The 11,353-nt window shown below is 33.1% G+C and overlaps 1 protein-coding gene across 1 annotated transcript in view; it reads left to right on the top strand.

Moving 5' to 3' along the window:
- Window positions 1-11,353, top strand: part of LOC145967537 (uncharacterized) — a 147,525-nt gene that overhangs the window by 40,028 nt on the left and 96,144 nt on the right. The gene's annotated exons all lie outside the window — the stretch shown is intronic.

The following is an 11,353-nucleotide window of genomic DNA, read 5'->3' as shown; positions in this document are numbered from 1 at the left end:
ATTTTTTCTCCCTCTTTCCGCCTCTTTTTCTTCATTGTCCGTTATGTATCACGAAGCTATGTTTTATCCCTAGAAACTCAAAGTAAGGAGATACGTGACTATCATACCACATCGTTACCTATCAGACTTATATTACGGATTTACTTTGAGAATTATTCTACGGCATGCTCCGTTCTCGCTCAGGAAAGATGGTAATTAATTAATACTATTTATTAAGTGTAAATGTTAAATTTTCTCGCAAAAGTATCGTGGATATTCGGAGATGCGGAGCATGAAACTTGGTTATACTTTATTTACGAAACAGTTTTCCGACTCGATAAAGAGCAAACATCTGATCTAAACTATAATCTCTCGAAGACGTTGAGTGGAGTAGCTGCTGGAAAGAATGTTTAAAGTAAAAGTTCCGTGCACACGAACAATGCCCGTACGCGAGAAGTTGCGCAATTCTTTAAGGAGTAAAGTCGCGAAGATATTTTAATCGTTTACTAATTATTAAAAGTACAGTGCTGAAAAGAAAATAAATAGATCTACCATTTCTATCTTAATTACATTTATTTTTTAAAAATTTCATAAATTCTTTATCTTTCATAAAAGAAATGTAAAAAAAAAATTTATTGCTTTTTTTCATAAAAGAAATGCAGAGAGAAAATATTGTTTTGTTCTCACTTTTAGATATATACGACGACGTTTTAATATTATCGTACGATGAAAAATATAAAAACAATATTTTTTAATAAAAACTAGAAGAATAGAATAGAATATAATATTATATATGCTGCTAATCAATTAATTGCTAATTTTATTTTATTATGATAAATATATCTTTGCATATACTTTCATTCAATGTATTATAATATTTAATAATTGTGGTAATATCGAATACATTAATAAAGAATAGCACAATTTCAATGGATTTTGAATGAAAAAAAAGTTTCTATCATGTATTACAAAGATAATTCTCTGTTGAGAAAGAAAATGATATTTGATAAAGCTAAAAGTTGAGACTGCCGAATTGTAAGAATGTTGACATTTAGTATATATTTAAGATTTTTTACGTCTTTTCAATTATCCGCAAGAAGCTTTCAATATGGGTACATCAAATCTCTCAATCACTTCACTGATCGCCATCAATCACCACCATCATATTTTGTATGTATTCTATGCCTTTCTTGTATGGGATATAATATGTCGACTGCGATCAAAAGAAGAATTTACCCTCTACCAAATCATTATCTACTTGAAAAAGAAAATATATACATATATTTGGTAAGATATTCTCATTGCTTGTCAGCAATTTAGCTTTTCCTCGATTTTTCCCGAACGAAGACGAGGATTTTAAGAAATTGTCAATCTTCTCTTTCGTATCATGATTTTAGTCCTTTAGATCCCTACACAAAAGTGTAATATTTTTCTTGGTTCATATTTCGTGGCGCGATTCTTAGGATTTTTTCAATTTTATCTGTTGTAATTAACACAGACAATGATTTTTCATTATCTACGAATTCCTCTTTTTCGTTATGAACATCTTAATTCGTATTAAGTTACTTTATTGTATTATATCTCTCTCATAGTATGATCTATTTTATTTCATATATTTTTATACATATTTACTGATATTAAATTTTCTATTATTTAGTATACTACAGAGTAAAAAATATATAACATCTCTCGTAAAACTAAATTTGTAAATTTTTTATTCGGAATCTTTTATTTTTAGATGGAAATTTACTCTATCTGCCCATTTAGGTCACACGTGCGGATGAGAACGCGCCCACCCATAGATTAATCAAATTAAAAGGAATATGTATGAATATTATATGAACATTAATATTTATGATGGTTGCAAGGAATTAAGGAAAAAATGAAACAAGAACACTAATGACTTTTAAATGTAATACCAACGTATGCAATCTTTATTTTCTGTTGCATAATATATAATTTTAACGTGTTTTTTATTATTAATAAAATGTTTATTATTTACTTGTTTAAAAAGTAAAAATTTTTTAACATTTTAATTATTCACTTTTTCAAAGATTGTCAGATTGAAATATTCTGTAATTCTATAAGGTCTTTTTAACAAAACCTCTATAAGATTTTTTAAAACAAAATCTACGTTTGAAAACTGATCGGAAGAATATTACTCTGAAAAATATTTCAAAAATACAATTGTTGATATAAATAAAATAATAAAAAGCAAAAAAGACACAAATAATCAGAAAAAAAGAAAGAGAAAGGGAGACACTATGCGTTTATGGGAAAATTATCTAAAAAAAAATTTATCTCTATTGATCAGTTGTTTACATCGCACACAACGATGAAGAATATTATATATGATTATGCAACACTGTTTAAGTTTGCAGCTTATAACGCGGTATCGCTCGTATTTTTCGCTATTTTGGTTGTCTCATGAGCCATTTGCCGTAAGCCGTATTAAAGATTTATCTATCTACCTAATATATCTCTCCCTCGTTCTCGCCGGTGATAGACGACAGCGTAGATTCCGGTGTAACGGCGAAGGCAACCCGCTCCGATCGATCGAGGAAGGAAAATTTGAAAAAACGCCCAGCATCGACGAAGCGCCGCGGCGCGCTTAATATTCTTCCAAGAAAGACTGCGACGTATCCCCGGATCGGCAAGAGGTTTTTGCCCCGGGACATTCGTCAGATCGTTCCGCATTACCCGTATACCCGTCTCTTGTGGAGCACGGAAGCCAGAAAGCGGCAGGGATGCAGGACGTTCTCCCGAGGAACGATTCGTGAAAGAAACGAAGGCGATCTCTAGTTGGAGTAGACGAATGGCTGTTTATCGCTGCCGAAAATATTCCGGTTATCCGACTTCTTTCTACAGAGAAATGCGGCTCATGAAAATTTATTGTGATCCTTGTAGATCTCGCTCGATGTAGATGAGAATTTCACGTGATAATGTCATCGTTATTTTACAATTGGCGTTAGAATTATTCATGTTTCTCCTATTTTGTTTTTCTATGAACACAGAATGATGTGCGGTATTAAAGTCGAGAGAAAGATAAATAAGCAATATATAAATTTTGTTCTCAAAATTTGTTTTATTTGCGCGACTGATATTTTTTAACTTTATTCATATAAACTTAATTTAGCTCGAACTTACGTATCATAAATTCGATATATTCGTGTGCACAATTTTTATATATATTTTACATATATTTTTTAGGAGAATTATTTTTTAGGAATTATATTGCTTTGTTATCTTTCATGAGAAACTATGTTTTGAATGTACATATATTCTAAATATATCTGATTCTCTCCTTGAATATCAAGAAAATTGTTTTCCTGCAAAAACAAGACTCATTTTCAATATAAGCAATTTCAATATGATCTTAAATGAATAAAAAATTTATAGACTTTAATCGCGATGTAATAACGAAAACAGTAAAATACTATTTTGTGATATACACTGTTTGCGCAAGCTAAAATTATAGTATCGAATTTCGATAGGCTTGACAAAGTCAATGTATACGGGATCAATTTTTAAAGCTGCTTTTCTCGAAAATGAAGCTTTTGAAAAAAAAGCTTTATTCTGTATTTTCAACCTGTTTTTATAAGAAACCGGCTTCTTTTCAACGACTGTCAGTACGAGTCTGTATTTGAAAAGTCTTGATTGATGTTGAAAAAACATTTAAAGATATATAACGTATATGAAATGGACACAAAATGTCGCGACAAAATGATCCGACCTAGTTTCATTGGCACATTTAAAATTCTCGAGTCCTTTTTATTAATATTCAACTCATTTTGTTTCCGCTTATTTAATTTGTCAAAGTAATTTGTTTTAGTATGGATCAATAGATTTACGGAATGGAAGATTATTGATCAAATCTTTAAATCGCGCGAACACGCTCACTTATTTCAATTAAATTTTCTTAATTCTTTTAATCACCAGGTAATAAACATTTTTATTGGTAAAGCATAATCTTGGCAAAAATATAAATCATTCATAATAAAAAAGAATCTTCAAGTCAGATTTGATGAAAATAAATTGATAAATAAAATTTAACTTTTTATTTAAATCTAATTTTATTTTAATATAATTTTAAATTGTGGTTTAATTGAAAAAATGCCTATAAATAAATGTATGTATAAATATTTATTAAAGAGATAGGAAAACATCATTATTCAATCAAATTGTAACTAGAAGTTGTAAGTAAAAGTGAACTCTAAATTAAACACGAATGAAAGAAAGTGTATGTAATTTGAAAAAAGTTTGAAAAACAAATGTACTTATTATCTGTGTGCTATTCATTATTTAGCCATAATTTTATAAAAGCATGTTTATAAAGGATAAAAACAAGAAGGAAGAGAAAAATAAAGAGAGATATGGGAGGAATTTTGGATAATGTAGAGAAACTAAGAGTTTTTCGAGATTGTTCGCCTGAAAATCGCATTGTGTAAGGAAGTATATCGCAGATACGACTAATTCTTCCACAACGTAGAACCAGAATGTTTTCTGAAGGGGAATCGCCGCGCACATTAGCCGAATTCGATTTAACGGATCGTCTCCCCTTCTGTTTCCGGCCGCGAACAAAATCCCCGAAAATCCTCGGCAGAAAGTTGAGTACGATGGAATTGGAAAAATCGCGGTGCGGGATTAAAAAAAAAAAAAAAAGACCGCGCTACATGCCCTTTCGTAAACACGCCACCCGTTCTCCTCCTCCTTTCGTTCGTTTCGCTGCTCGTTTCCTCCCTCACGCGCACAGTCGCCGTAACCCACCCTCTGTCCACCTACTTCCTGCAGTCTCAACTCTCCCTCCACCCTCGCTCGCTCTTTCGTCTCCATTTTCTATTCCGAGAGTACTTTTTCCCAATATAGAAATAGATCTCGTATAGGGGCGTGGCGAAGAGCGATACGTCGTGCAGGAAGAGAGATCGTCCTTTCGTAACAACCACCCACCCCAGCGGTCATCCCGTTGCACTCATATACACATATACCATTTCCACCCCCATCTCGGCCGCCGCGGCCCGCGGGTTCTTCTCTACCGAGAGAAATTTTCTTGCTCGATTTGTTGGCGCGGAATAAACAATGAACTTCTCTATTTATAGTCGCAGCACGTCAATTGGAACTCCGAGTAGCCTTTCATTTTGCAACGGCGGTAAAGAATACCGATATTCTCGCTGCGCCTGTCCGCTTACTTCGCTAAGATCTATGCGCGCAATAGTTTTCGTCGAATTTTCTCGTTCCAGCTCCATATTTATCTTCCAGGCGTAGTATTCGACATAGTAATGGGGAGCTATCGTAAATAAAGAAGTCGTTCGTCGTGAACGTATTGTCTGGTCGCATTCTCAGGGAAGCAACGGGGACTAAGATATTTGTCTTCTCGACTTACATCCCTCTATGATCCCCGTCCCATTATAGTATTTCATTCATTTTTCTATCCAGATGCAACGTGGAAACCTGAATCGAAAAATAATATAATAATAAAAGTAATAATTATAACACAACGCGAATATTATTCAAAATGAGAAACTCTATGCTTAGAGTTAATTATATTTAGTTTAATGAACAATTTATAAAATTGCTAATTAGTGAAGAGAATATTTCATTTGAAAAGTTTCGCTCACAGTTTTCTCATTTTATGATAAAAAAAGAATCGAATTAAAAAATTCTCCGTATTTAACATCAAGATTATACGAATAGAAGAGAAAAAATTAGTTAAATTGTTGAAAGAAAAGTCAACAAGGATAATTATTTATTAGATTATACTTAGAAAGAAAACTTGATATTCAAATATATATTTTAATTAATTCATATATATTATATATATAAATATTAAATATTTATATTTAATTTATCAAATTTATTAATATTAAGTAATTTATTTAAATTTAATAAATTTAATTTTAATTTACTTAATTTATTTAATTTATTGCATGTCAATTATTCCAACTGTCATAATTTTATAGGTACGACTTTATTTCAACTTTTGATAGAATATAATATGAAATATATAATTGATAAAGTACTTATATTTCAGCAAAAAATAATTTTAAAAAATATCGGATTTGATATTTTTTTATTTGCAATTATAATAAGTAATAAGTATATATTTTTTATTTCTATATTTATAAAAATTATTTTGAATTACTCATTTTATTATTTTTACGTGCCGGATATGACTTTTTTTCATCTAATTTTTGCCTGAAAATATCTCGACATCTCATTATTAAAGTGAACAAAATTATGTCAGAAATATTATTCATTTATAAAATTACTTTAATGGACGAATCAGAATATGAATACTGGAATGAAGAAGAAATAAATTTGATCCTTTGTACGCGGCTAAATGCTTGTGTATTTTTACACAAAAACGAGAATACGATTCTTTAAAGCTTTCCTTTTATCTGTGCCACGTGCATTAATGGAGATAATCTTGCGCGAGTGTATTGAGAAATACTGTTCGTAAGTATTTACGTTTTAATACGTCCATCGCCTCTTATACTTTCATGACTTCTACATGAAGTTGCGAAAAAGTCAGTATTTTTTTGTAAAAGAAAGAGCATAAGCTGCGTAAAATCCAACTCTTCTTTCCGGACCTCGGTTTCCATTTACGTGAAACAGTACTTGTGGGATCCATGAATTAGTCTTATTATCTTTTTTATTCAAATTTGGTAGAGATTCTTTTTATGAAATAAAAGTCGAGTTTTATTTTGTTATTAAGTCTTATTATATGAAAGGTATAGATAATTACAATGTGATAAAAGTATAAAAATTTAAGTATATAGATGATGTAGAAAACATAAAGAGCTATACGATAAAAAGAAATGTACAGAAGTTGATACTTAAGAGTAAATAAGATTTAGATTGCACGAGAAATCGTTAAGCCAGATCGGAAAAGTAACATTTGCACAAAGCCGAAGGTGTGAAAATACAGACGAAATATCTCTGAGCCGCGAAGAAGAGATGAAATAAAGGAAGGGATCGTATTTCTGAGCTGATCTAAGATTACGATTCGAAGGAAAGAGAGAAGATACACTGTTGGCAAATATTCGCATCAAAAATCCTCGCTTCCATGCTGAAAAGCGTGAGGAAAAGCTAACTGCTTACCTCTCGAACGATGCGGTTTTCCCACGGGTTGCTTTTTCATAAAAGACGAATATAACGAAAATACGGACAGAGTACAAAGGGCTTTAAATTATCGTGAGTTATAAATACAACAGCTTAACTATTAACAATAAAAGAAAAAAATGTTTAAAATATAAGCATTATATGCATATATTATATAAATTTTGTATCTATGTATTTTTTATTAAAATTGCATGACTAAATGCAATCAAAAATAAATAGCCAAGTAAATAAAATTATTTTTATAATTTTATTTATTTTAGTAATTTTTAATATTTTATTTTTTTAATAAATTTATGTTGTTAAAAGATCAAATTTTTTTTTAATTTATGACGTTTTATAAGAGATGTATTGAATCTTATTATCGTCATGATTTTCTCTAAAAATTTCTCATATGCTTGGCATATAAGAACGATACAATATTACATGAAAATATAATACACAGAAAATCTGTCATTAAAGAATATTACAGAATACTACACAATATTGAAAGAGTAAAATAAAAATTTTGCAGTATAATAAAATATTAATTTTGTACGTTTGCGAGTTTTCAATAATTAATTTTATTAATTTTGTTAATTTTATTTTCCTTCTAAACTGAATGAAGAAGACGAGATTGATAAATGTATTATGTGACAGTTTGTGTTGGTCAATTAGGATATGTCTGCTCTGTCTCGATTACATAATCGCTACGCATCACGCCAGCAAGAGAAAGAGAGAAAGAGAGAGGAACGTGATCTCATTCAATACATCGTCACTTCCTCTCATTGTGAGTCACAATAAATGCCTTACGACCATGACCGGTGGCATGGCGCTTAAACGTCAAATTCTAAACGATGGTCATATCCTTAAGAGTAAGAAGGAGAGAAGAGTCGCTTGTCGTGTTCCTAGGTTCACGTGGGTTCGGTAGCTCTGCGGGTACCCCAACCGGCTATGTTTGTTTGACATATCCGAGGTTTGTATCTTCAAAGGGTCAAGCACGCGCGTCCGCTCCCTTCTCTTTCCGCTTGCTCACTTTACGTATGGGTCCATATGGCATAGAATGTATAAATAACACACTCCGTTCTATTGTGGGATAAGTAAACTCTGAGAAACGCGTATGAAGATCGACAAAGAGAGGGGCCGGGCTGACAAAGGGCGATGCGAAGAGACGAGGACGAGGAAAGAAGGGAAAATGTTAGAGCCGGGAAATGGCTGAAGAGAAGTACACTTCACTTCGGTATGCTTGACACGACGGCAGAAATGAGAAGGAAAACGTGATATCACGTGCGGTGAAAATTGGCGGAGACTGCAGTGTCGGAAAATAAAAGATAAGCGGGACTGGTGCTATGAGCTCGTTAAGAGCTGCCTATTTTGAAACGAAAGTTTTTTGCGGAAGGGAGCTTGATGAAGGTGGATTAATTGCCAAAATTGCGAGACATAGTAAATACACTTGCTGCTTAATATTTTTTTCTCTCAAAAATTTAATTTCGTTCTCGTATAAGTTATTATTAAATATCCAAAATAAAAGAGAGAGAGATAAAATATTTATTATAATAACGGTTTCATAGAGTCCACCAAAGTATATATAACTCGAATAATTAATATGAAATAAGAATTAATGTGAAATAATTGATTCGATTTTTAGCAAAAAAATGTCTATTATATTTAATGTAATATATTGCCGATTGTAAGGCGATTATTTATGCCGGTTATTATGTCATCTATAAATCATAGCATCCACATTCTTGCCAAGAGTCACCACGTGAGGTTAAAGTCAACTTATGGATATTAGCACTGAGATGATAATATGAATATGCTGGCGGTATCCTGCGCCGTAAATCAACGGTAAACGCGAGCGCGTCCAGGAAAGGCTCGTCCGCAGTACTTCGCACTTTATCACTGCAGATGACGAAGACAGAAACGGTCTGTACGCCAGGAAGAATTGAGGTTGACAATCTTCCCTGCTCCTCGTTCTTCGATTGTCTCTGCCAACTTCTCGGGAGATTCGAGATTATGAATTAATTATCGTCGACCACCGCGAGCACGATGGATCCTCAATGACAAACAGAACTCCCGCCGCATAATCATCGTAATTAGAGGGAACGGAAGGGTTGCCTGAATAAATTGATTGTCACACCTTTTCTGCTCGGTACTTTATTTGAAGGATATGTATACAATGGAATAAGATGTATTTGCAAAAATAAGGCGAACGTTTTCACGCGAACATTTTATATTTTAATCATATAAATGCCGCAAATGATAGATGATATTTGCTGCACTTGATAATAGCATTTATGTACATTTATAGAATTTTTATTCTTTAGGAAGGATCTTCTTAAAGGAAGAAGGGTCCTAAGTATCCTTTTTTCATTCTTTCTCTACAGGGAGAAGATACTTGATCTATTATATCTTTTTTGCTTCATTATATTAAATGAAATTCTTTTAGAAAGACAATTTTTTAATAATATTCCATATTTTACTTAATAATATTAATTGCTGACAAAAACTGCTTCGTGTATTAATTAAATACGATCCATTTCCATTACGTGACACGCAAAAACATACATCAGATATGTACACATTTTTTTCAGCGTTTTTGGCACGACAAATTTCAATTTCGAATAGCGTGTCTCCAAACATAATGGATGAGTGGTATTTTAAGAAGTTAGATATCTTCACCTTAAAATTATAGTCGTAAAGAATGTTCCTGTAATGCGATCAGCTGCTCCATATGACAGTGCCATTTTTCTGCCGGCCAATTGCAGGTCACGTATACGCGGTTGTTATGCGACGCAAGTCACTCCCCCACATACATATCGCACGTACATTTTTGGCGCATCCGAGAGATCCACCCGCGTTTGCAAAGAGACACGTACGAGCACATCCTTCGTACGTTACATCCTCGAGACATTTTATCCTCGATTCTCAAAACGGAATATATATTCTCTCATATCGGGCAAATTTCATCGTGATTTGCATCCTTAATCTTTAAACTTTCATAATCTTTAATATTTAACATGCAAAAAGATGCTCCTACACTATCTTTATTTTATATTAACGATGTAAAGCTAATATTTTTAATCATAATTTTATCTCTATAGAAATCAAAATAATTCGGCACGATTCCTGAAAAAGCGATAAATTTTAATATCGATAGAAATGACTTTAATTGTTGTTCGGTAGATATTTGAAATATTACAAAGAAATTTTGCAATGAAATACTTAACCATATATATGTGATACACAGCTAATAGAACGAAACTACGAAACAAATTTATTACATATGTTATAGCTATTCATCTATGCCATTAATTATTATTGATAGATATATTAATTATCAATTACGCACTATTCGCAACCAACCATTATTAGACGCAATGTGAAAATGTAAACAGCAAAATGACTATAACTTACTCTATTAATTGTCAATTGTGATTAGAAGAATACGTTTTATTCGGATCGTCGAAAATTTATCCCGCCGAGTGAGTTGTGTAGGCCAAATTGGCGGGGCATTCTTGTATTTCGGCATCGATGCATCTATGTATTACACAATTCGTTACAGGGAAACACAGACGTCATTGCACAAAATAGGTCGATTGCGTTAACGGCGCGAATGTGCGATAAAAGCTGTCTGATACGCGATGCAAATGCGAATCTTATGTGTGTGCACCATATATGCGCCAAACTACTCTTTTCGAGAGGGTGGGTGGGTGGAGGGGGGGAGACGACACACGTTAAACGACTAAGCGCGGTCGCGCCGCCGCTCTCGCTGATGGAAGCGTTGACGGCTGTTGGCCGCTCCGAGGGCATTTGTTCGTGCCGCGTGTTGACATTGCATTAGCTCGGGAACAATTACTCGCGTATCGATCATCGGGTTCGAGTGTAATTGGTCCCGATGTGGTTCGCCGGTCTATCGGGTACTTAAACTGCTGCGCGCGGAATACATCGTCGAGTTGACTCAAAAACCGATTTTCGATCGATAAAACACCGCGCGGAGATGCATCCCGCATTTCAGCAAGAATGAAAATCGAGGCTGCCTCATTAAACTGGCTAATTAAGTAAGAGTACGCGAGGCATGGAATTATGAACGTATCTCATTACCATCCCATCAGCGTTTTTTTCCCCGACGCGATCTTTTTCTCTCTTTTACTCTCTTATGATTGACGTACCTAATAATCAAGTTAATAGAATTTATTGCATCTCGATATATGGACCGTACCACTCACATTTCTCATTATTCACGAGAATATTTTACTCACTAACAAAAATATATTTA

The sequence above is a fragment of the Camponotus vicinus genome, unplaced genomic scaffold, assembly GCF_025532165.1.
Source record: "Camponotus vicinus isolate PSW18456_S1 unplaced genomic scaffold, iyCamVici1.0 SCAF_2, whole genome shotgun sequence".
Classification (NCBI taxonomy): Eukaryota; Metazoa; Arthropoda; class Insecta; order Hymenoptera; family Formicidae; genus Camponotus; species Camponotus vicinus.
Note: the sequence above shows the minus strand (reverse complement) of the source record. Positions and strands in the feature narration are given on the sequence as shown.